This window comes from Ahaetulla prasina, chromosome 11, assembly GCF_028640845.1.
Source record: "Ahaetulla prasina isolate Xishuangbanna chromosome 11, ASM2864084v1, whole genome shotgun sequence".
NCBI lineage: Eukaryota > Metazoa > Chordata > Lepidosauria > Squamata > Colubridae > Ahaetulla > Ahaetulla prasina.
In genome coordinates, this window is record NC_080549.1 from 22,352,622 (window position 1) to 22,379,741 (window position 27,120).

Genomic DNA, 27,120 nt, shown 5'->3' on the forward strand with positions numbered 1-27,120 from the left:
GGAAGTGGTGGAAGAGCAGAAGAGGGAAATGAAAATGGTAAAGGATGCAATTGCGCAAATATTAAGCTCTTGTATTCAGATGGAAGATAATCTTGAAGAAATTAATAAAGCTAATTTAGAGTTGCAAAGGAAAATAGAGGAAATTCAAAAAAATCAAAACAATTGGAACTTAGATAATAAGATGGAAGATATACAGGCAAAGGTAGATAGGGCAGATGAAGAAAGAGTAATATTACAATATAGATTAATGGAATATGCTATAAGGGTGAGGGGGTTGAAGCAAAGTAGGAAAGAAAATTTAAAAGAGATTTTACAAGCCTTTGCTCAGATAAAGGGTGTGGAGCCAGAAGACTTTGAGATTAATATTGAAAGAATTTATCGTGTTTATTCTTGGTGGGCAAGACAAAATAAAGTACCGAGGAATGTGGTTATTTATTTTACAACTAAAAAGATTATGTATGAAATTTTGCAAGCCTTTTATAAAAATAAATTTCAAATATTGGGACAAGATATAAAAATGATAAAGGAAATTCCTCCTAAAATGTTAAGAAAGAGAAGAGAATTTGCTTTTTTAGTGGATGAGTTTAAGAAACATCAGATATATTTTAGATGGGAAGTTCCAATGGGTTTGTCAGTGAATTTTAGAGGCAGAAAGTATTTTCTTAATTCAGTTATGAAAGCGAGACATTTTTATATTAATGTTTTAAAGAGTGGGAATCTTTTGTTGTTAGATGCTAAGTTAACTGGTTTGGAAACGATGGAAAATAGAATAGGAGAGGGGAGGAATGTTTAAGATGTGAATATGATGATTATGGTTAATTTTTGGAATTGATTTGTTTAGGATATAAATTATAGGATTTTTGTTATTTGCTATTTGTATGGTATAAATCTATGGGATGATATTATTTAATTGTGAAGGATGGAAAGTAAAAGTTATGAATTTAGATAATGTTGTTGATGTAATGATTTTAACTGTTACTGTTATATTGTGTATGTAGTTTAAATGATTATTTGTTTTAATTGACACGTTTATAGACAGTAAAAGTTATGAAGTTAAGCTGGAAATACTGTATTTGAGGGATTTTATTTGAACTGATATTTGATTGTTGGAATAGTATTGGAAGATTGGACATTAAATGTTATGACAATTGAAGAAATATATAAGTGATGAGAATTTGAATTTGAGAAGTTGGATTGTAATTTAAGAAATGGACTTATGAAATTTGAAGGAATATACAAGTGGGGGGGAAATTTGAATTTTAGAAGATGGACTAATTTTTAAAATGGACTGTAAGAAGAATGGACATTAAATGTTATGGCAATTGAAGAAATATATAAATGATGAAAATTTGAGTTCGAGAAGATGGACTGTAATTTAAGAAATGGTCTTATGAAATTTGAAGGAATATGCAAGTGGAAAAAATTTGAATTTGAGAAGATGGATTAATTTTAAAAATGGATTGTAAGAAGAAGTAATATGTGAAGCTGGTACTGCTTCTTTTCTTTTTTCCTTTTTATTATTCTTTCCTATATCTTTATTTTTATTGTGAAGGGTTTTAAATTTTTGAAGGAGGGAAGTTATGTATATTTTGTATACTTTAGCTTGTGATCGTTGGTCATAATACCCGGTATTTGCTCTGGGAAGTCCGGGGGGGAGGGGGAGGAGGGAGGGAAATGGGGGGGAAATGATACATGGATTGATTATTAATGTACAGTAATGTTTGAAGATATGAAATTAAAATTTAAAATGATATTGGGGCTGCCCGACTGCCATTTCAGAAAGAAAAGGAGAGAGGAGTAGAAGGAGGGAAGAAAGTAGGTAGGAAAGAGTTGAGAAGGAGGAGAGGAAGTAGTAGAGTGAAAGAGATGAAGGATGTGAAAGTAGTAGAGGGTAGAGAGGGAGGTTGTGAAGAAAGGAAGTGGCAGTCGGGCAGGCCTGAATCAGTAATAAATAAAAATTAATGATTAATGATGGATAATAGTTTCTACATAAATATGATGTTGGAAAATGGAAATAAAAATTATTTTTTTAAAAAAAAAAAGCTTTGGAACAGTCCTGGTGCCACGCTGACCCTGAATTGCAAGCAGGCATTTAAAAGCACCCCTGTGGGTGACAATTGTCTGCGCCTTGGCCGTGCTATCATCAACCGGCAGTTGTTGGTATGCTTGGGTGAGGTCTAATTTGACGAAAGTTGTTCCAGTTCCCAATGAATGCAGTAAGTGCTGAATGAAGGGAACTGGATAGGCATCCTGCTGCAAGGCCTTGTTGATTGTACACTTATAGTCTGCGCAGATGCGGACTGAGCCGTCTGCTTTGACAGGCTTGACTATAGGGGTCTCCCAACAGGCATGGTCAACCGGCTCAAGGATCCTCTGGCCAATTAATTTGTCTAACTGTTTGTCAATTTTTGGCCTGATTGCAAGGGGAACCCTGCGAGGCTTGATTTTAATGGGCGTTATTTGGGGGTCTAGGCTGAAGGAAATAAGCATTCCTTTGTAGTTGCCTAGGCTGCTGCTGAATACGTCCTCAAACTCCTTCATGAGGTCCTCAGCGCCATAGTCTGTGATGGTGTTGATGCTGGTCACACCCATGCCCAGGGCCTTGAACCAGTCCAAGCCGAGCAAGCTTGGCAATGCCCCCTCGACCAATGCCGCCTCAAAGGGCCGGAAAACCCCCGAAATTGTACTTGGAATGTCCTGCTGCCCACAACGGGAATGCAGTTTCCTCAGTAGTCTTTGAGTTGCAACCGCTGCAGTTTCAAACCTCTTTTCCGGATGCCCGGAAGAGTGTTCTTCATGGTGTTCCATGCAACAATAGTCAGGGATGATCCCGTGTCATTTCCATCTCGCACTCCATCCCCTCGATCAGTACGGTTACGTGGATCTTTTTGGCTGACGAGTGGGTCTGTCTAATGTTCGTCTGGTATGCCTCTCTGTCAGCGGAGGGAGATTTCTCTCTGCACTCGGGTTTCCATGGCCTGGGTTTCCTCTTCTCCAATGCGGCAGCGGAAACAGGTTGCTGCTTGGCTCTGAATATGGACGATATGTTGGCGTGGCAGACTCAAGCCAGGTGTCCTTTCCGGTCATACCTCTGGCACACAGTATCTTTGTGTCTGCACATTGCTCTGGAGTGTGACCCTCCACAACCTGCATACAAGGGTTGCCTTCATTCTGCATCGGAGTAGGCTCTTTTCTTGTCGTTTTGGAGCTGGTAGATGTCATTTTGGTCTTCCAACGTTTGATTAGCTCGTCGCTCTCCTGATGCACTGCGGCAGTTTGGCGCGAAGTTGGCACATTTCCCGCTCTTTGCAGGGCCGTGATTGATTTCTGCAAGTTTTCTGCAGCTCTGGCCTTATCAAAGGCCATTTGTAGATTGAAGGCTGGCTTTGCTACAACCGCCATTGTAGGCTAACATCCCTCATTCTGCTTATGAGCTGTTCCAACAGTACATCCTCCAGCTCTCTGAACTCGTAATATATGGCAGCTTTTCTGAGTGCCACCAAAGAGTGGTTCACAGATTAGCCTTCCTCCTGCACTCTGCGGTGGAACTCGCGTCTCCGGACAAACTTTGACTGCACTGGGGCATAGTGTGCCCGAAGTGTGTTTTGTAGCATTGCCCATAGTACTGCTTGAACTGCGACTGGTTTGACGAGTGCCTTGGCCGTATTAAACATGTCCATACTGCAATAACTGAGGAACAGTGCTCGCTTGCGGTTGTCAGGAGGTACAGTCCTGGCAGTGGTGGTCAGGAGATACAGTCCTGGCAGTCCCAGGAGGTTGTTTGCCTCCATGAAGCATTCAAAGCGATTCATGTAGGAGTCCCAATTGTCGATGGCTGGGTTGAACGGAGCCGGCGAAGCGTAAGCAGTCATCATGCTGGCAGACGATGATTCTGCAGACAGCGAGCAATGCTGGTTGCTTCCTACTCTGTTGGGACTGGTCTACTTGTCCTTAATCTTCCGATCCCACACTCGTCGCCAGTGTTAGATCCAATGGTGGAAGAGATGGACACAGCTCTTTCAGTAACAACAGGTCTTTATTAGTAGACCAGTACAACCCAACAAAGTGCTATTCTGGCAGTGTCCTCTTTATATAGAGGGCTGCCAGACAGCTTAGCCAATGAGATTCAAGTATTTTCCCACCTTTTTGGAGGACCTGAGTGAAAACTACAGCATACTCCTTATATGGTATATAACACCTTTATTAAAAACCTCCAGTGATGAAGCATCCACAACAAATGAAGGCAAGCTGTTCCACTGGTTCATTGTCCTCACTGTTAGAAAGAAACCTCCAGGTTGCTTCTCTCCTTTATTAGTTTCCATCCACGGTTACTTGTCTTAGCCGTATGGTGCTTTGGAAAATAAATTGACCCTCTCCTCTTTGTGGCAGCCTGTCAAACACTGGAATATTGCTATCATGTCACCCCTAGTGGCAGTTGGAATCCTGACACCTAGTCTTTCATTTCTATAGATTAGCCAAACCCAAATCCTGCAATTGTTCTTCATATGTTTTAGTCTCCAAGCTTTTAATCAGAGATGAAATGCTACCGGATTGGGAGAATAGGTAGTAAAGACTGGGGCTGGTTCGCCAAACTGGGAGCAATGGCTGGCTGGCCACACCCCCGATCTGATCCATGGCCCACAGTCCTGCCATGCTTGCCTGCTTTTCACGCTGCCTTCCTGGCATCCCAGTGGCCAGCTTGCAAAGGCAGGCAAGCTGAAGCCCACGTGGAAGGTGGGCAAGCATGGCAGGACTTTGGGGAAGGAAGGAAGCTGCTAGAAAAATGCTGGAATAAATACATCAATTCCCGTGGCACAAACCACGCTGCCCTGCCCACCCCCACCACTTTGCCACTCCATCTCTTCCTCCTCGCCAGCCAACCTCCCCACAAACTCAGCTGACACTTCCACACCTCCGCGCACTTCCTTTCCTTCCCACCCCCACAACCTCCCCATGCCTCCTCCTCAGCATCTGGTTCTGCAGTAAGACAGTTGCGGGAATCGCCAACCCATCGGCAGGGAGCCCGGGAGGGGGGGGGAAGCTGCACTTACGAGAAGGGGGGAGGTCCCCTCTTCTTTATGGAGCTTGATTTTGCCGGAGCTTGTCTGCCCACTCTTAACGCCACCAATGCCAACGCCACTGCTGCTGGGAGAACAGCTGGATGCAGCTGAATGAGGCTTGCTGTCCTGCCACAAGTAATAGAAAGTGGCTAGGATCCAGGCTACGGTCAGGATCACAATGGCATTTGCTCAGATCCGCCTCATTGTGGGATGTCCGGGCTGCCTGGGAACTCCAAGTCAGCTGAAAAAAGCTTCAGTTCTTGGGGAGATGAGAAAAGAGAATGAGAGTGTGATGTGGAAACGGCGACACCCGATTCTCTCTCCCTCCCTCTCTTCTTTGGCTGGCTCAAGCAGTCACAGCTGTTTATTGGCGCTCTTGTCTCCCGGCTTAGTCCCGCAGAGCAAAAAGAGAATGAGAAAGACGGAGGAGGACTGAGTTATCAATGGCTGCGAGTAAGGAGCTAGCAGCTTAATCCCTTCCCCGAAGCCCTGCCATGCTTGCCTGAGAATCAGGTGTCACCGTTTCCCCATGCTCTCTCGCTCTCTTTTCTCATCTGACCATAGCCTGGATCCTAGGCACTTTATATTACTTGTGGCAGGACAGCAAGCCTCATTCAGCCGCATCTAGCTGGTCTCCCAGCAGCAGTGGGATTTGTGTCAGTGGCGTTAAGAGTGGGCAGGGAAGCAACCAGCAAGCGACAGGATGCAGGGCTAGCAAGTGGAGGCAGGATGAGGCTTCCCGGGTGGCTGGAATGTGGGGCGGTTGGCTCCGTCGGCTGCCATCCTCACCAAAATGACAGCCATGGCGCAGCGGGGCTGACAAGACAGAGAGAAGAAAGGAAGGAAGGAAAAAAGGGAGAGAAAGAGAAGAAAGAAAGAGTGATGTGAGTGATGTCATGTTGGCCCCGCCCACCCAGTCACACGCCCACCAAGCCATGCCCACAGAACTGGTGGCAAAAAAATTTAGATTTCACCTCTGCTTTTGATCATCTTAGTTGCTCTTCTTTGCATTTTTTCTGAAGTCTCAACATCTTTTTTGTAATGTGGTGACCAAAACTGGATGCAGAATTCCAGGTGTGGTCTTACTAAGGCTTTACTGGTACTATTACTTCACATGATTTTGATTCTATGCCTCTATTTATACAACCAAGGATTGTATTATTTTTGGTTGTTGCAGCACACTGCTGATTCATGTTTAAGTGATCGTCCACTAAGATTCCAAGGTCCCACCCTCAGTTACTGTTTTTTGCCAGGTTTCGCCTAATCTGTACTTGTACCTTTCATTTTTCTTTCTCAGTAAATCCTTGCTTTTCTCCACATTAAATTTCATTCTTTTGGATAGGGCCCATTGTTCAAGTCTGACAAGATCTTTTTGGATCCTGAGCTTGTCTTCTGTGGTGTTGGCTATTTGTGCCAGCTTAGTGTCATCTGCAAATTTGATGAGTTCCCTTTTATTTCCTCATCTAAGTCATTTATGAAGATATTGAAGAGTACTAGGTCTAAGACAGAAGCTTGTGGTACCCCACTGCTAACTTCCCTTCTTGTAGATGTAGTACCATGAAGGACTACTCATTGAGTACGGTTTGTTAGCTAGTTACAAATCCATCTGGTGGTGATGCTGTCTATCCCACTTTTTTCTAGCTTACCAAGAAGTAGGTTGCGGTCTACTTTGTCAAATGCCTTGCTGAAGTCTAAATATACTATGTTCACAGCATTTTGCTGGTATAGTAATTTAGTCACTTTGTCGAAGAATGAAATAAGATTGGTTTGGCATTAACTGTTGGCTGTTACCAGTAGCTATAACTTAATTTGTTTCTAGATGTTCATAGATCTGTTTTTAAATTATTTTTTCCAGTAACTTTCCAGGTATTGATGTTAGGCTGATTGGTCTGTAGTTTCCTGGGTCTTTTTTCTCCTTTTTTGAAGATGGGAACCACATCAGCTCTTTTCCAATCATCTGGTAGTTCCCAGTGCTCCAAGATGTTTTAAGATATGATACAATGGTTCTGAGATAACATCTGACAGTTCTTTCAGGACTGGGATGTAATCTATCAGGTCCCAGTGATTTATATTCATCAAGGTAGACAGCACCAGAAGGCAGGACAAGAACTAATAGATGGAACAGCTTGCCTTCAAAAATTATAGGTGCTTCATCACTGGAGCTCTTTAAGAAGAGATTGGACCGCCACTTGTCTGAAATGGTATAGGGTCTCCTGTTTGAGCAGGGGGTTGGACTAGAAGACCTCCAAGGTCCCTTCCAGCTCCATTCTGATTGATTATGCAAAGTGTTGCTTCTCAGGGATCCCAATAACCAATAACCATATGGCTATATTGGAACACTCAGAATATGGCTTATATTGGGGAAAAATCTTGTGTAATCTTAGATTTAAAGCATGAGGCATTCCTCCCCTTCTCTTTAAAAGCTGACTTTTTGAATAAATCACATAGGTCTATTTTTGTTTGCTTGCCCATTTACACACATGCAGCATTTGAAGAATAGATTCCGTTTCTATTTGTAACCTCAACAGCAACCAGATTTTTTTTTACAGAAGAAGCAAAGGCGAATGAGGCTGAATACAATAGGCTAAGACAAAAGGCAAAATGAAATGCCTTGCTACTCTTCCTTGATAAGCAAATGAAGCAAAATAAACAGCGTTGGGGTGGGGGGGTGGGGAATCAGACATTCAACCAGAACCAAGCCCCTAAATTAAATTGCTCTCAAATGTCCAGCTGCCATTACATTTGACTCTGAGCTAAGCAGCAACAAGATGAAGGAAATTCATCTGGTTTCTGTTCCAGCTAAATTCCATGCAATAATAGAAGCAAAAATGAATGGTGTGGGCTACAAATAGACATCATGTCGCATCCCAGCCCTTCCCAACCAGCTCTCTAGGAGTTAAAGAACCGCCTATTTGGTGAAAAGCGCATTGTGTTAATGTGATGGGGATATTTTTGGAAAGAGGAGGTCTATTCATCACCCACCTGCTAATCCTTGTAGGCTCTTTTCCAGATTTTTTCCTTTTTTACGATCTTTTTTTTTCTTCAAGGCAGCATTTTTCAAATAGAGCAGAGGAGTTAAAATGGGAAGCCAAGTTAAGGTAGAAAAATGAAATTATGGATTTCTTCATCTTTGAATGTTCTAAAGCTTTTCCCACAATAACATGGGATTTTCAAGATTTCATATCTAGACATTCTAGATATCTAGATTCCAGACATTCAGACGTTGTTATATTTGAAAGCCCAGGTGTATGAATTTTATTAATAGAAGAGAATATTTGTAGTTCAGGGTTAGACTGCAGAGTCCTTAATGCTCTCTGAACTTGATGGTTTTCTTGCAGACATTTCATTACCCAACTGGGTAACTGTCGTGTCCCCCTCCTCCGCTGACGGCCGGGTCAGGGAAATCCGAATCAGGCTTGCCTCTGCAGCTCTGCCCAAAGTCCTAGCAAAGTCCTCAGAGCAGGCAGGAGACCAGAAAGTGACTTCAGCAAGATAAGTTCGACTTTGCCTGACTCAGAGACTGCCAGAAAGCAGATCCTTTATATAGGCCATGGGGTGTGGCTCCATGACTCAGCACTCATTAAGGCCTGCCCCTCCCTTCCTTCTGTTGCCTCCACCTATCCAATCTTCTGATGCGAGGGTCACTCCAATCAGCTGTTGTTGGAAGTAAACTTTCCTCAGGCTCACATGCTGTGGAGGAGGGGGAGGGGTCTAGCTGCTCCGTTTGCCTGGGCATGGAGCCAGGGCTGGGGCCAGGGGATGCTCCCTCCTCTGCAGCCTGCCTGGGCATGGAGCCAGGGCTGGGGCCGGGGGGTGCTCCCTCCTCTGCAGCCTGCTTGGGCATGGAGCCAGGGCTGGGACCGGGAGGTGCCCCCTCCTCTGCAGCTTGTCTGGGCATGGAGCCAGAACTGGGGCCAGGAGGCATACATTCCTCCATGTTCGGGAGCAGATAAGCAGACCCCGGCTGCGGTGAGAGCGGACAAGACACAACAGTAACATCCTCAGTGCTAGAAGGGACTGGGGTTCATGGAGAAAGAGAGGGTAGGAGGAGCAGGAGGACTATGGGGTCTTTGGTGCTCTCTGAGTTTGGTGGTTTTCTTGCAGATGTTTCAGTACTCTAGATAACATCGTCAGTGCTAGAAGGGAGTGGGAGAGGAGGAGGAGAAGAATGACAATGAGGTCCTTGATGCTCTCTGAGCTTGGTAGTTTTTTTGCAGACATTTCATTACCCAACTAGGTAATATCATCAGTGCACTGTTGATGAATTCTTACCCAGTTTGTTACCCAGTTTGGCAATGAAACATCTGCAAGAAAAACACCAAACTCAGAGAGCACCAAGGACTCCACTGTACGGCTTTTCTGGGATTCTCTGACCAGTCACCTAACTGCTGTTCTTTCATGGCCATTTTTGATAGTCTGGCTTTAGATTTAAGCTGGGAAGTATACATCTTTTTTCACATAACTCCTTCTTTCAAATGCTGTTGCTGAGCGGCAGAATTTATGTTCGAAAGCTCAAGGATTCCAGATTCAATTCTGTCTTCTCCAGGTAGAAATTCTTCCATGTACTGGAAAACTTTGTAGACTTCCTTGTAATTCCAACCAGCATCTTCTAAGCTACCATGTAACGTGGTTTGCTGATTTGAAATTGAACATGATGGATGAAGCATTGTTTAATGGTTTAATATTTTGGGAGAAGGTATTCTGGTTTAAATGAAATTAAATATGATTTAGCAGTCGCTGCTGACAATTCATGGATCCAATGGTGAGGTATAAAACCCCATTTTCCACCCAGGCACTGGGAAGCCTAAGCCTAAACTCACTTTTATTAGCAATCTTTAAGGGCCCTTCCTCCCTGATTCTCTGCATTTTCATCCACAGGCTTTCCACAAACCCTTTCAATCAGTTTTAAATTAGTTTTATTTTCTTTGTAAAGAAAAAAAAGATCTATTGGAATATCAGCTTAATTGGAAATAGGGTTTTGCATTTCAAGAAGTTGAGCACAAAGTACAATATTTTTCGGACTATAAGACGCTCCGGACTATAAGACACACCTAACTTTTGGGGAGGAAAGCAAGAAAAAAAAACCTGCCTCTGTCTCCCAGCAATTTGCCTCCTTGCAGCAAACAGCCTGGTCAGCTTCAGCATGGCCTAATTTAGCACGAGCAGCTGATTGGCGGTTGAATCAGCCTCCCGGAATACCACCTATCAGCTGTTCCAGGCTGCGGGGATCACCACTGCCCATTGCCGCCATCGCCACCCATCACCATCTCCGTGTATACCCGCCGCCTGGAACAGGCCGAAAATGGTGCACAGGAGGCTGAAAACGGGACATGCGGAGGTAGCAATAGGTAGAGGCAGCGATGGGTGGTGGAAGCGGCGGCTATCCCCGCAGCCTGGAACAGTTTGATAGGCAGTATTCCAGGAGGCTGATCCAACCGCCAATCAGCTGCTTGTGCTAAATCAGGCTGTGCTGAAGCTGACAAGGCTGTTTGCTGCAAGGAGGCAAATTGCTGGGAGGCAGAGGCCGGCGGGTGGGGGCCGGCGGGTGGGTGGGGCTTTGGCAACATTTGCTCTATAAGACAGACAGACATTTCCACCCACTTTTTTGGGGGGGAAATGTGTTTTATACACCAGAAAATACGGTATGTTCTCAGAAATTTTGGCAATTTTGCCTGCTAGTTGAGCTTCCTTCAGCATTTTGCTGAGACTGTGGTACAAATAATGATCTCTCTGTTAGAGCTATCACTGCGTCCTGATTTCTATTCAAAAATTAGAAAATGTTTAGAGATCGTATTTTTCTTTCATTTATTACATTTGATCTATTTGTCATTTCTGTCTCTCTCTCTGCAGCTATCCATCATCTTTCTTTCCTTCCTTCCTTCCTTCCTTCCTTCCTTCCTTCCTTCCTTCCTTCCTTCTATCCATCCATCCATTATCTTAGATGGAAAGAAGTCTCCTAATGGCTATTCTTTATCTATCTATCTATCTATCTATCTATCTATCTATCTATCTATCTATCTATCTATCTATCTATCTATCTATCTATCTATCTATCATCTGTCTGTCTCTCTGTTTATACTCACTCACTCACTCATCTACCTCCTATCTCTCTTTTCCCAAGCTCAGCATTCAATTCTCCAATTATTATGAATAATATATGAATAAATAAATAAAATAAATAAAAACAAGGGAAGCAGCTGGTTGTGTGAACTTCAGCTCCTGCATTCTTGGCAATGGTCACATTGGCTGCAGAATTCTGGGAGCTGAAGCCCATGTCTCTGGGGGCTTCTGAAGGTAAGAAGAAGATTCATCTCAGGAACTCAGCTGATGTGGGGCCAACCAGTAGAGATGACACTGGAGATGGACAAGAGTGGGAAGCCCACAGAAAATAGCTCAGGTAGAATGGTTCAAAAGTTGGGGAGGGCTAAGTCAGCAGAGGGGAAACCTTTAAGGGGCGTGCATAAGAGCACAAAAGTGCCTACCGTTCCTGTCCTATTGTTCCCTTCATTATATCAAATTAACATAGTTGTTGCATACTTTTGCTTATATATATATTTTTCTTTTATGATGTATTGTTGTTTTATGTCGATGTTCGTGTATACTGTTGTGACAAAATGAAATAAAAAAACAAAAACAAAAACCAAGATACCTGAATCTCTTTTGATCTGGTCCTCTCAAATTCTCTCTAATCATAAACTCTAAATACTACAGCCTGGTTTCTAGTTTGTCTTAAGTAGAAAACACACAGAGGTGTAAGGCAAGACACCAGAATATAAACGGACAGCAACCAGCATTCTTTACTAGCACTGATGATGTTACCCAGTTAGGATAATGAAAAGTCTGCCAAAAAAACAAGCAAGCTCAGAGAGCACCACTTTAAAGCACCAATCCTCACTCTAAAACTCTAGGGTTTTTCTTTTCCAAACAGAGACCAACTCATTTCATTAACCCATAGGTTAAGGCATCAGAAGATTGGCATCCCTACATAATGGACCCTTTCCCTTCTGCTGACTCCAAGAAATTCCCTGGTCCCAAACTCCCATCCTCCTTCCCAACCAGTATTGATGAGCCTATTGTTTTAATATTCCTGAGTATTTGTTCATTTAGCAAAAGGCAGGTAGGAAGCAGTGCCACCTCATGGTGTTGTGCAAAATTGCAGCCTTTCTTTTTTCAACAGCCTCTTTTCAGAAATTGGTTAAGTCTACCTATCTCTTCTACCCTTGTCCTCAGAGGTCCCCACACAATGTACAACTCAGATAAAAAACAGAGTGAGCTTCAATTATACCACTATGGCTGTCATAATGACCTTTTCACCATATCCTATGGACACCCTTGTCAGCATGAGCCCCCTTATGCTTACGTTCTGATATGTATACACATTACACACCACATTAGATACATCAGTTGGCTGAAGAATAAAGTTTGGTTAGCAATATCCAAACTATCAGGGGCCGTGATAGCTCAGGCTGTTAGAAGCCTGTTATTAGAACACAGTAGCCTGCAATTACTGCAGGTTCAAGCCCGGCCCAAGGTTGACTCAGCCTTCCATCCTTTATACGGTAGGTAAAATGAGGACCCAGATTGTTGGGGGGGGCAATAAGTTGACTTTGTAAAAATATACAAATAGAATGAGACTATTGCCTTATACACTGTAAGCCGCCCTGAGTCTTCGGAGAAGGGCGGGATATAAATGTAAAACAAACAAACAAACAAACAAAAATAGGAATAGCACTTACATATATAATGCTTCATATGTTTTACAGTCCTCTCTAAGCAGTTTACAGAGTCAGCAGTTTATAGAGTCAGCATCTTGCTTTCAACAACCTGGGTCCTCATTTTACTGACCTTGGACGGATAGAAGGTTAAGTCAACCTTGAGCCGGTCAGGATTAAACTCCTGGCAGTGAGCAGAATTAGCCTGCAATACTGCATTCTAAACACTGTGCCACCAGGGCTCTTTTAAATAGCAGGCTGTCTTTTTTTCTTGTAGAAGGTCTTCCATATTTTTTCCCTCCCCTCTTTGAAAGTCACAAGTGGTTATTTCTGAGCTTGGAGGCTACATCAATATTCAATCCATTAATATCTTCCTCTCAGGTCTATTTGCAATAATTCATAAAAAAGAAAGAGGAAACATGCCATTAACGATCCTGAAGATAAATGTTGGGTTAACATACGATAGGAGGATGGGAGAAGAAACCATAATGTGCTGGATGATGAAGCAATATTTTAGCACCAGGAACCAAAGTTTCAATGAAGACCTGACCACTCAATTCTTTACAATACAACCAACCTGAGTTATGAAACAAATAATACTGCCATAGATCAAAAACATCTCAAAAACAACCAATAGTCTATTACAACCACATGGCATCATTGTAGCATACAAACCACTTAAAGGTCTTAAATAAACCAAAAGACCTACCATTTTTCCACAGAAGTACGATCTACCCCGAAAACAAGCCCTAGCCTGAAATTCACACCCGCATCTAATATAAGGCCTACCCAAAATAAGCCCTAGTTAAGCCCTGCCCACCATCTGGTTATACGAGGTGGGGCAAGGCGCATGCATAAAAATCAAGCTAGGGCGGGAGTGGGGGGTGGAGCTGCCCCATGCACCCCGCACGGCGCATGTGCTTACCTTAGGACTGCCGTAGTCAGACTTCCACACCCTGACACTTATAGCACTGCTCCCTCACTTCTGCATCCGCTCATGGCTGGAGTGACATGGCGCATTGCGCTGGTGTTGCTGCTTGCGGCAAGAGACCGCATGGTGCTTTGGGCCAGTGCCGCTGCTTAAAGCATGATGCCGCATGGCACTGGAACCTCTGTTTGCAGCAGGATGCTGCATGGCACATCATGCAAGTGTCACTGCTCACACACCAATGACATGGCACGCCACGCAGCCTCTTGCCATGAGTGTTGGCACTGGTGCTATGAGCTATGTGATGTCTGGTTCAGAGTGGCCATAGGAGAAGTCAGGCAGAAGCATGACAGGTGTCGGGGCATGGGAGGCCTGGTTGCAGTGGTCCTAAGGTGAATGGGTAAGGTATCCCCCTGTTGTGTCTTGCCCGCTCTCACCGCAGCCGGGGTCTGCTTATCTGCTTCCGAACGCTGAAGAATGTCCTCCTGGCCCCAGCCCTGGCTCCATGCCCAGACAGGCTGAGGAGGGGGCATCTCCCGGCCCCAGCCCTGGCTCCATGCCCAAGCAGGCTGCAGAGGAGGGAGCACCCCCCGGCCCCAGCCCTGGCTCCATGCCCAGGCAAACGGAGCAGCTAGACCCCTCCCCCTCCTCCACAGCATGTGAGCCTGAGGAAAGTTTATTTCCAACAGCTGCTGATTGGAGTGACCCTCGCATCAGAAGACTGGATAGGCGGAGGCAACAGAAGGAAGGGAGGGGCAGGCCTTAATGAGTGCTGAGTCATGGAGCCACACCCCATGGCCTATATAAAGGATCTGCTTTCTGGCAGTCTCTGAGTCAGGCAAAGTCGAACTTATCTTGCTGAAGTCACTTTCTGGTCTCCTGCCTGCTCTGAGGACTTTGCTAGGACTTTGGGCAGAGCTGCAGAGGCAAGCCTGATTCGGATTTCCCGACCCCGCCGTCAGCGGAGGAGTGGGACACGACACCCCCCAAAATAAAACCTGGTGCTTATTTTAGGGTCCAAAAGAAAAGGAATGTTTCACTTACCTGAATGTTCATTCTACGTGTGCTGTGTGAGAGTCCAAGCAAATGTTAACTTCATCCGATTGGCCAGAGACTGTGATTAAATTTGTTTAATCACTCCTCTTCCTTCTTGCTTTGCTCCAGTTTGTTAACGAGACTCTGGATCTGGAGAGGACGTAACCTGTAAGGGAAACACAGTCTGTCCTGGACCCTGAACCCAACTGGAGATAGGGAGGGGTTGGACTCTCTCGCAGCGCACATAGAATGAATGTTCAGGTAAGCACAACATTCCTTCTCCTGTGCGCTGCTTAGAGAGTCCAAGCAATGGGATACACCCAAGCTAAATATCCCTAGGGTGGGAAACAGAAGTGTCCAGGGTCCCTTCAACTGGGAGAATCTGCTGTAGGACTCTTCGGCCAAAGGCTGCCTCTGCTGAAGCAAATTTGTCCAACTTGTAGTTTCGGATGAAGGGTGAAGGAGATGCCCAGGTGGCTGCCCTGCAAATTTCTAGGATAGAAGCCTGAGTGGCCCAAGCTGCTGTAGTGGCCACATTTCATTTCGAATGGGCCGTAATGCGGCCAGGCTGCTATCGGGCCTGATGGTCATGGGCTATGGCAATACAGGCCTTGAGCCAACAACCGATGGTGGATGGGGTCACCTTCATGCCCAGGGACCTGGGCTGAAATGAGATGAATAACGATTCCATCTTCCTGAACAGTGCCGTACTGTCGATGTATTTACGCAGTGCTCTGTGGACATCTAAGGAGTGCCACCGTCGTTCTCTGGGATGTCTGAGGTTTGGACAAAAATCAGGTAAGATGACTTCCTGGGTTCTGTGGAACCAGGTGTTGATCTTTGGTAGGAACATCGGATCTAGACAAAGAACTACTCAATCAGAATGAAAACACATAGGTTCCGTCTCACGGAGAGGGCCACAATTTCTGAAAGCAGATGTTATAGCTACAAGAAAGGCAACCTTGAAAGTCAGAAGTTTGAGACTGGCAGATCCCATTGGCTCAAACGGTGAGGAAGTGAGTGCCTGTAAGACTAGGCATAGATCTCAAGAAGGATACCAGTGTACTGCGGGAGGGCGTAGATTGGAGGCCCCTTTCAGGAAACTATGAACCCGTGGATGTTGAGAAAGGGTTGCAGCCCCGTCACAGGTTAGAATAGTTGCCAAGGCAGCTACCTGCCTGCAGAGCATATTCGTGGCTAATCCCATGTCTAACTCTTCCTGAAGGAAATCTAACACCTGAGGGACAGACAGATGCTGATGTTGGTACTAGCCATTACCTGGAACACCAGCGACGAAAGGAAGACCATGTGGCATCGTATATGCGGGTTGTCGATGGTCGTTGTGAAGCAAAAATGGTAGAGATGAACTTTCTAGAGAATCAGTCCCTCTTTAGGATCTCCCTTTCAAGTGCCAGATGACTAATTGACGCCACTGGGGCTCTGGATGGAGAATGGCCCCCTGGTTGAGGGAGATCCTGTCTGGAGGAATCCTCCAGGAATGATTGATGGATAGGCTCACAAGGTTCGCGAACCAGGTCCATCTGGGCCAGTAAGGAGCTACAAGAAGAACCTCCACACTCTCCTCCAAGATCTTCCGGATGACCTCAATATCAGAGGGGTCACAGGGAAGGCATATAAGAAGCCCTGAGGCCACGGGCAGTGGAAGGTGTTTGCCCCTTTGGTTCCCGGTGTCTGGAATCTGGTGTAAAACCATGGAAGTTGCATGTTTGTTGGGCTGCAAAGAGGTTTACCTGGGGTTCACTGAAACTGGATGTCAGTTGGAGGAACAGGTCTGGGTGCAGTTGTCATTCTGATTGATCAATGGTTTTCCTGCTCAGCCAATCTGCTTGGGTGTTGAAAAACCTGGAGATGTGTTCTGCCTGTAGGGAGAGCAGATGTCTCTCCGCCCACAGACCTTTCTCTGTTGCTTCAGTGCCCTGGAGCACATGCATCCCTGATGGTTCACATATGCCTTGGTTGTAACATTGTCCATCAGTAGTAACATGTGGTGACCCACCCTGGAAGTGTCGGAGTGCCAGATGTGCAGCCCTCAAATCCAGCCAATTGATGTATTTTAGGAGGTTTCTTGGTGACCAATGACCCTGAGTCACCTGAGCTTGTAGGTGAGCGCCCCAGCTGAGAAGGCTGGCATCTGTGGTCAGAACTAGATGATTGGGTTCCTTAAAGGAACAACCTTTCTCCATGGCTGTTGACCTCCACCACTCCAGTGATCTGAGTATCCCCAGGGGAACCTTGATCCATGTATTGGCGTTGCAGAGGCTGGCTCTTTGACTTGGTAACAGAAGCCACTGAAGGGGCCAGGAGTGTAACCTCACCCAAGGTACAATTGCCAGACAGGATATCATCTTGCCTAATAATTGGGAAAGCAGCACCAGTGGAACCCGTCCGAGGTCTTTGACCTGTCTCACCATGGCTTGAATGCTAGAAAGGCATTCTCGGGAAAGGAAGACCTGGCAGGTCTGAGTTTTGATCCTTGCTCCTAGATGGACTACATTGGTGGATGGAATCAAGTGGCTCTTCTCCAAGTTCACAGAAAAACCGTGGTCCTGGAGGGTTTGTATTGTGACCTGGAGATCTTGTCTCGCCTGTTGAGGAGAGGACATCTGAATCAATATATCATCCAGGTAACATTGTATTCTGATGGGTGTCGCTCATAGGTGAGCTCCACCACATCCAATAGTTTTGTGAATGTCCGGGGTGTGGAAGAAAGTCAGAAGGGCAGAGCCCTGTATTGGAAGTAGGCCCCCGCATAACAGAACCTGAGGAACCTCCTGTGAGATGGTCTGATGGGAATGCGGAGGTAAGCTTTCCGAAGATCTATTGATGTTAAGAGATCTCCCTGTCTGATGCAACCCAAAATGGTATGCAGTGATTGCATTTTGAAGCATCTGTACTTTATGTGTACATTCAGCTTCTTCAGATCTACGATGGCTTTGCTTCCTCCTGACTTCTTCTGCACCAAGAAGAGGATCAAATAGAAGCTGGAATCCTGATGTACAGGTGGTACTGGTTCTATGGCCTGGATGGCCAGAAGACGCTGGATTTCAGCCTCCATCAGAGATGTCTTGGTGCATCCAGAAGCCAAAAACTATTGGGAGAAAATAAAGGGTTGGTTAGAAGAAATAACCCAACAACATATTGATTTAAAACAGGAATAGTTTTTATTGGGGATCCTACCAGAGAAAATTGGAAGTGGGGGTTTGGAATTGAACTCTAGGGTGAGCCCTAGTGTCACTGTTTGTAGGGCCCAGGCGTCGGTGGTTGTGCATTGCCATTGGTTGGCAAATTTGGCAAAACGATCTCCAATGTGACTCGGGTCAGAGCAGTCACTTGGATCACCGGTACGGCCAGAAGCCAGTTCCCAGAAATGGGTGTCTGGATTGAGGTTGTATGCTACAGTCCCGAAAGGGCTGCCTGTCCTGTGCCCTTTCCGTGGGTTATTGGAAGGACCTTTGGTAGACCAGGGCCTGAAACCTGGTATCATGCATATGAAAAGGCTGCCTGTGATATGAAAAGGCGGGCTTTCTATCTGTCCTTCTGTAGACATGAGGAAGGACCTTCCTCTTGTCCCTTCCTTTTACTAAAATTGGGTCCAAGACCTCCCAGAAAAGGGAATTGCCTTTAAATGGGGCCACCGCTAGTCGCCATTTGGTTTTCATATCTGCTTGCCAATGCCTCAGCCATAAAAGACATCTAGAGGTGACATTGGAAGCTAAGGCCCATGAGGCAAATTTTGCTGAATTGAGAGTTGCATCTGCAGAATTCTCGGCTGCCACAATCAGTTTATTTATGATGCAAGCGAATGCCTTCCGGGGATGCATGGGCCTGCATTTGTGGAAGCCAGATTAATGACATCCTGGTGAAGGACGCCACTGTGGCAGATTGAATAGCCCATGCCCGCTGCTTGGTGGGTCTTACGAGCAGAGAGCTTTGCCCTTCTGTCCTTGGTTCTTTTCTACTGTATGTTGCCTTCTCATGGCATCCTTTTCTGAATCAGAGAAAGAGGATGCTGGAACAGAAGACTGGGACTTGGTGGAAGGGCCCATGGTCCTTGACCTCCCTCTCTTAGGGGCCAGAGTTTCCAAAGGTTGGTACCCAAAGGGGGAGGATGTAGAGGCACGGAAGGAGAACGGCTATGATCCGCCATTTTGTAAAAGAGGATGTCAGCTTTGGAAGCCATACTAGGCCGAAGGCTTCTACACGCTGCCACTTTCTCCTATGTGGGAAAGTAGGGGAGGGTGGTGGTGGTACAAGGAATTATTAGACGTAACAACATTCTTCCTGCCAGTCAAGGTCAGGCTGAGCTTACATCTGGAGAAGGAGTGGCCGGAGTGATGTCTCGAGATGGGACGGTTGAAGATTGGAGCATGTGATCGGCAGAGGGGTCATGAGGTTGGGGATTTTGGAGTTTGTATTACTGAGGGAGGAACCCAGATCCCCAGATTCGTATTTCCACCAACTGTGCCAGATTACCTATGCTAGTAAAAGAACTTTGAAAGATGTTTGCTTCAGAGTCTTTTCTGCAAGGAGGGTTCTCTGGAACGATGACAGAGGAGGCCTTATAGAATAGGAAGATGAGGGATCCTCGGCTCAAAAATTTTTCCTTCTTGTCCCAAGATGCCTGAGGCAATCCTCCTAATGGTTGGAGCTCAGGAACTGTATCAGTGCCAAGCCGACACCATGGCTTCCTAGGCGCCAATAATGCCACAGTATTCCCAGGGGAGAAGCGCATTTCCGATACCACAGATAAGCGTGAAGCTGACACCACAGCTTCCTGTGCACTATGCTGATCGCCAGCTTACAGTCCGATGCTCTCCTTGGTCTGTGGCGATGGTTGGAAGCTCCACGTGACGTGCCGGACAGCTGGAGCTGAAAAGCGCCGCTACCGCTCTGAGCAGCTCAGCTGACAGGTGCCTGACTGGGCACGAGGTAACAAGCCACTGTCACCACAGCAAAGTTCTTTGCAGCTAAGTTTTTCTTTTAGAAACATCCATGAACACTAAATAGCAGTCTAGACATAATAAAGACATAATAAAAACTCTTTAATTTCACAACACACTTAACCATAATTTCAACTAGGAAACTGTGAGCATTCTAGCCCTAGCTAATTTCAAAAATGCTAGAGATCAACAATGAAGCAGTAAATAATACTCCAATCAAGGAAATAGGGATCCAGGAAACTACACACCAAATCCCACTACAGTTTGTGCATTACACATGGCAATTTGCTTCTGAAAAATTTCCTTTGTTTTCTCATTATGATCAAGAGTTCTGCTCTTGTTTACAAAATGTTCAAAGAATCATCAAATCCTAGAGATAGGCCATGTTATTTATTTATTTATTTATTTACTTACTTACTTACTTACTTATTTATGGTTAAATCACAGCAGTCTTCTAATGCAATCCCCTGTGACTAATTTTCCCTGCAATGCAATGAGGCATAGTGGATATCTTGTTGTAGCAAGGAGGAATGTTTTTAGATAATAACAGTAGCAATAAGAATTACTGGAGTAATGACACCGCCCTGAGTCCTTCGGGAGAAGGGCGGTATAAAAATCAAATTAATAATAATAATAATAATAATAATAATAATAATAATAATAATAATAATAATAATAATAATAATAATAATAATAATAATAATAATAATGTTGATGTATTATTTCAAGGTGCATTCTTAATGCTATTTTACTGAACATACGTTTTTACTGCATTTCTTTGCTGAAACATTCCAAAGCAACATCCATTGGCAAAATGTAAGCCAACAGAATTGCAATCCTTTTTAAAATTGAAAGCCAAACACACTTATTAAAGGATGAAGGAAAGAATGGAGGAGAACGTGATGAATTAAAGTACCGTATTTTTCGGTGTATAAGATGCACCTTTTTACCCCCCAAAAGAGGGTGAAAATCTGGGTGCGTTTTATATGCCAAATGTAGCCCCACCCACCTGCCAGCCCCCACCCTTTGAACATTTTTGGGCCGTTCCAGGCGGTGGGGATCTGGGCTGGGGCACAGCCTGTCCTGAAGAGGAACAAACCTCTTCGGGACACTTTGGGGGGGGGGAGATCTGCCCGGCGGCTTCAGTGAACAAGGCGGGCCCCAAGGTTCACAGCTGGTCACCCCTCTGGCCACACAGTAGGCAGCACAGGCCAGGCAATGATCGCGATGACTTCACTCCCCAGCAACATTGCTGCCGCCACCGCCTAAGCCCTTTCTATGCCCAGGAGCCGAGCCGAGCCAAGCAGGAGCCGTGAAACATCCCTCCTTTCCAGCCACCCCTGCCCATTGCAGGGGAACTGGCCGCCGCCTGAGACATGGCTCTGAAATTTGCATTGGGGAATCGGGCCAATGGGCAGCGGTGGCTGGAGAGGAGGGACATTTCACAGCTCCTGCTCGGTTCGGCTCCTAAGCATAGAAAGGGCTTAGGCAGTGGTGGCAAAGCATTTATCAAAGTTATGGAACCATCTTTACCCCAAGTCACAACGTGGCCTCGAGGCTACCGTCCAAGCAGAAGCAGCTGAGGTGGAAGCAAAGAAAGTGCAGCGGCATCTCTAATCCCTACCGAGAGGTGCTCACAGCCCCCTCCATGACTCCTCCGGTGTCTTCGCCGGATTACTTGGACACTTACAAGCGAGCGCAGCTAAAGGTGCTGCTGTCTCGCGTCAGCCCAGGCCTCACCCCATGGTTCCGTAAAGCCAACAATGAAGAAGTGGGCATTCAGGTGAATCCATGGGCAGACACCACAGTGCAATGTTCGCTCGGATCCCAGCCGCTCCAGGCTGTCCGACCTTAAAGCCCCTCGGGCCAACTCAGCCGGGAGCCATCGCTCCCAGGCTTCTACTTGCCCATGCTTGGTCGCCGCCTCTTCACCTTGCCCGAAGCGGCGGAGAAACCAAAGGCGCACCCTGAAGGGCCGCCTTCCTTTCAGTTCAACCAGGAGTCCAAGGAAAAGGGAACATCTGTAGAGAAGGGGGAGGGCTGTGTCAAAGAAAAGGTGGGAGCGGAGGACGAGCTGCTGGGACATGACATCGGATACTCTGCCCAGCAGCCGGTCGGACAAGGAGGCGAGGCTGAGGAAGGTGGGAGTCACCTCGACGAAGAGGGTAGAAGAACCACTGTTGTGACTCTGGCCTCCGAGCCTGTCCTCATGGAGGAGGATGACTCTGAGAGTGATGGGGAGGAACTGACAAGGCCTCCCTCCCCAGGACCCTCCTCTCTGGCACCGCCCCAGGTTCCAGCTACAGGCCAGGAGGAGGAGCTGACAAGGCCTCCCTCCCCAGGACCCTCCTCTCTGGCACCGCCCCAGGTTCCAGCTACAGGCCAGGAGGAGGAGCTGACAAGGCCTCCCTCTCCCGGACCCTCCTCCTCCCTGGCAATGCCTCAGGTTCCAGCTGCTGAAGATCAATCCTGGATTGACCCGAGGCAGCGACGAAAAGATAAGTGTGCGCAGCAAAGGAAGAGGTGTGGCAGGCCCAGAGATTGCTGAGTCACTGAGCCACACCCCACAGGGGATAAAAGCGGGTGGAGTTGCCATCGGGCCCTTGTGACGGACAAAAAGCTACCAAGTGTGAACTGCAGATCAGTCGTTTGGGAGTTAAAAGGCCTGGACTGTGCAAAGGATTTTTCTGTGAGCTCTTGGCAACGGATTTTGGACACGTGGGCTTCTGTCTCCATAAGAGATAAGGAACTCGGAACTTGGCAGGCCTTTGCACTGTCGCTGCCAAGTCTGTCATCCACTACAGAAAGTCAGGTCTGTTGTAAATATAAAGGACTGTGGGACACGCGTCTCTGAATCTTCTCTGTGAGGTGGGGAGGGGGACAAAACAACCACCTTCCAGTTCTTAGAACAGAAATATGGCTATTTCCATTGCAATGACTGTAAGACCAGATGGAAAAGTGCCTATGTGTGATGCATTTCTGGTATACTTTAAGCAGCTTTGTCGTAAGTGCCAAAAGAGCTTTAATCCCTATAAAGTAGAAGCAATTCAATGCCATATCTGTTCAAAGACTTGCTGCTCCTGTCCTCAGAAAAAAAGGCACATCGACCTCAAGAGACCCCCATCGGCAAGAGCTATGTGGCCGCTGTAAAGGCAAAAGATTATCTTGCGACAACATCTACAGCTTCAAATACATTGTTTGATCTGTGCAGTTTGTTGCTGAGGTTGCATTTAGCTATGCACTTTGTTTCATAATATGGATTTGACTTTAGGATTCTGACCTGGCAATGGATAATGGACTAAAGATGTTTGCAATGCTAAGACATATTTGTAATTTATCACTGTACTGCCTAATTAATAAAACTTAAATTCTAAAAAAAAAAGAAAAAAGAAAATCATCCCCCACCCCACTCATTTCAGTTAAATGCATGTAGAATTATAGGGTTTGTTTTAAACAGATAACTGTGCTGCTCGTTATCAAAATCAAGTGGAAGTCCAGACATGGCTGATCCTGATGCTGATAGGCAGAGGTAGAATTCTTGTTTTCTTGTTTTCCTCCCCCAAAATTAAGGTGCGTCTTATATTCCAGTGCGTCTTATACAACGAAAAATATGGTACATTTTTATTTTTTTAAAAAGCAGTCATTTGTGGATTTTAAATGGATGCAAAAACATCCATCAGGTGGCACTAAGATGAAATTCAGCATCCTAAAACTCTATTTGGATGAAATTCAAGGAGCAATTTACAAGATAGGACTTATCCACATTGCCAAGGTACCCTGGTAGTACAATACCTTAACAACCATTTGGGGAGGCAAGTATCGTAGAATAGTCCAGAGTCCCAGGAAGGAGGGGGCCTTTCACCAGGATCAAAGAGACAGCTTAGCTTGAAACCCCTGCTTTGGACCAGTCATTCTTTCTGAACCAAACCCACCTCACAGGGTTGTTGTGGAGAAAATAGGATGAGGAAAGTGTGTTGGACATATTTGCTGCCTGTAAAAATAATAAAGGCAAGATACAAATAAATAAATAAATGTACCTGAAACGCAAGAAGGTAAATTGACAGGAATGGAGTGCCGTTGATGCTTGTAGTTATGACCAAATAATTGTTGTGGTCCACCGGCGGCCTGCAGAGCTGGCAGCAGTCGGACAGTGAGGAGGCCAGGGAGGAACATGGGCCAGTCCTGGAGTCTGGGGAAGGCTCGGATGAGGGCTCTGCATCGGACGCAGAGATGGGGCCAGGGCCATCTGAGAGTTATGTGAGGACTATGGAGCCTCCAGAGTTGGACATCAGAGAGGCAGAGGAACGGGGGAGTCTGTTCCCAGTGTGCGCATGCATAGAGCTGCCAGAAAGCAAGAACAATTAAAACAAAAAGGACAACTCGGGAGTAGGGCTTGGAGATGATTGACCTCTCTCATAAGACATAAAGGAGGAACAAGGGCACGTGACCCCTTTGCAGAAAGCAACTGTTGTTCGTGCCGGCCGGTTTCAAGACTGCAGCTCTGTGTTGACTCTGTGCTCCATGTGGCTTTGCAAACTTAATTGCCAGTTAGGTCTTGGCAGCATGTCAAAGGAGATAAAGGTGGATGTTTATCACCATTATCCAGAAGAACTGTGGCAGATTTCTGTCGGACTCTTTACAATTATTTGGGACCCCACCGTGATAGATAGGGAATGAACAGGCTCTGAATGAGCAGTATTCACAGCAGTGGAAATAAAAAGACGGTTTTTGGGACTCATTGTGTGCTTTTATTGTATCAGGAAGCCTAGGTCAGAACAATAATTTTCAATATAGTGTCAATTGTCTCGGTCTGGGCAGGTTTTTTTAAGCCACCTACTACCATGGGCACCACGTGCCTCCTCAAGCACTCATTGCTTTCATCAGAATGGCATACCAGGTCAGCAAGGTTATTGTTATGTACCACAGTGGAAGAATAATGACATTTCTACAGTGAAGGTCTGCATTGTGAAAATGTCATAATACGTAGGAAGGGCAAAGTGACCTCTCTAGTCAGAGGGAAAAGGAACAACAAAAGCTTCCCTGAAAGGATCGAAACCTTATATGGTCATTTTTGCTGAAAGAAGAAAGGAATGAAACAAAAATTTATGGATTTGAAGATTTAAAAAGATGTGGATTCAGAGAGAAGCTGAAAGGATTTGAATAACATCTAGGAAGAGGGATAATGAGACTGTAATTGTTAAAAAGAAGGTTGGAAGTAATTCATATAGTTTTATTGTCTTTCTTTCTTTCTTTCTTTCTTTCTCTCTCTCTCTCTCTCTCTCTCTCTCCTTCCACCTTCCCTCATTCCTTCCTTCCCTCCTCTTCCTTCATTTCTGTCACCTCCCTGCTTCTTTTCCTTCTTTCCTTCCTTCCTTCCCTGTCCTTTTTTCTTCCCTCCCTCCCTCCTTCTTTCCTCCCTCCCTTCTTCCCTTCCCTTCCCTACCTCCTGGGTATGCCAAGTCTGATAAAGAAAAGGTGTGACGTGATAGTTGTCTTCCAATATTTGAGGGCCTGTCACAGAGAAGAGGGTATCAATCTATTTTCCAAAGCATCTAAGGGCACATAAGCACTAGTAATAAATCAGTTTAATTAGAACTTCACATGTGGTCCTGGGCAGTGGTGGGTTTCAAAAATTTTTTACTACCGGTTCTGTGGATGTGGCCTGGTGGACATGGTGTGGCTTGGGGGGGCCGTGGCAGGGGAAGGATACTGCAAAATATCCATTCCCACCCCACTCCAGGGGAAGGTTGCTGCAAAATTCCCATTTCCTCCCGATCAGCTGGGACTTGGGAGGCAGAGACTAGATGGGGGTGGGGCCAGTCAGAATTTTTACTACCAGTTCTCCGAACTACTCAAAATTTCCACTACCGATTCTCCAAAACTGGTCAGCACCTGCTAAAACCCACCTCTGGTCCTGGGCTTTCACAGGAGTGTGGGGTTTGCTCCCTGTTTATATAAAATACAGGTAGTCCTCGATTTTATACCACTTGTTTAATGACTGTTCAAAATTATAACAGAACTGAAAACTGATTTATGATTATTTTTCACATGACCATTGCAGCATCCCCACAGTCACATGATCAAAATTCAGACTCTTGGCAACTGCCTCATATTTATGAGAGTTATGTCCCGGGGTCATGTGATCATCTTTTGCAATCTTCTGACAAGCAAAGTCAATGAGGAAGCCAGAGTCACTTAACAAACATGTTGCTGACTTAACAATTGTAGTGATTAATTTAACAACTATGGCAAGAAAGGTCATAAAATAGGGCAAAACTCACTTAACAAATCTCTCACTTAGCAACATACATTTTGGGCACAATTGTCATTAGTCGAGACTACCTGTAGCTTGCCTTGACAGTGTTGGTGGAAGAGTGGCTTTCTCGTAGGTAGGTCCTTGATTAGGGTATTATTATCACTACATCTAATATTGATTTAGCACTACAGCTACCACTGATCCAACACTATGCCCAACACTCATTCAGCACTACATCTCTAGCTTCTCCTTTCCCCCTCTCCCTCATCTCTCCTCTTGATTACATTTGCACATTGCCCAACACCCAGTGATTCCAGGTTAATCACAAAACAAAGAAAAATAGCAATAAAAAAACACAACAATGAAGATAAACAAAAGATGGCAAAGCTAGACAACAAAAAGAGGTGTACCTGCATGACTTAGAAGGGGCTTCAACCTGGGCTTCATGGGCCTCCAACACACCTATGGGGCAGGCCATGTGGATCTCAGGGGGAATATAATTCTAGCAGGCAGGCACACCCCTTTTCTTTTATTCCCACACAGCAAATTCATTTCCCACCTCTTGCTTTGTGCATACTTTTTATTTTTTTCCCATGGCTTGAAATTTTTTTCCAATGATTGGACCAAAACAGCTTCAATAAGCACAAACATAATCCAACTCTTGGGATTACTTTCCACGTTCATCAAGCCAATTCAAATCACCAGAAAAGAAGGAAAGTTGTGGGTACTCTCTCAACCAAGGTTCTCTCTTGCTTAGCATTTTGATCCATTGTGGCCAAGTCGATGCTACCCAGAAGTTCAAATGCAAACATACAAAAAAACGATAGTCCTTGACTTTTGACCAGTTGCCTAATGTCTATTACAGACTCCCCTTCCTTCTTTCCTTCCTTCCTTCCTTCCTTCCTTCCTTCCTTCCTTCCTTCCTTCCTTCCTTCCTTCCTTCCTTTTTCTCATTCATTCATTCATTTTCTCTTTTCTCTCTTTCTTATTTTCAATTCTCCTTCTTCTCTCCTTCTTGTCTTCTTGGCAATATTCCCAGCCTCCCAAACAGAAGCAAACAACCAGAGTGTGTTTGTTTTCTTGTTGTTCTGCCTAACTTTGTTGTGGTTACATGCATTTATTTTAGATGTCACTTTCCTTCTAGATTTATCTCACAATACTTAAAAGA

The 27,120-nt window shown here is 45.3% G+C and overlaps 1 protein-coding gene across 4 annotated transcripts in view; it reads right to left on the minus strand.

Annotated features, from left to right (window-relative positions):
* DCX (doublecortin) overlaps positions 1–27,120 on the minus strand; it is a 224,278-nt gene that overhangs the window by 165,386 nt on the left and 31,772 nt on the right. Inside the window, exon 1 of one of the 4 annotated variants that reach the window (XM_058197006.1) lies at positions 20,123–20,138. The exons of the other annotated variants lie outside the window; for them this stretch is intronic. The gene's annotated coding sequence lies outside the window, so the exon portion shown is untranslated. Of the gene's footprint in view, positions 1–20,122; positions 20,139–27,120 lie in introns of those variants that run through there. 4 annotated transcript variants of the gene reach the window in all.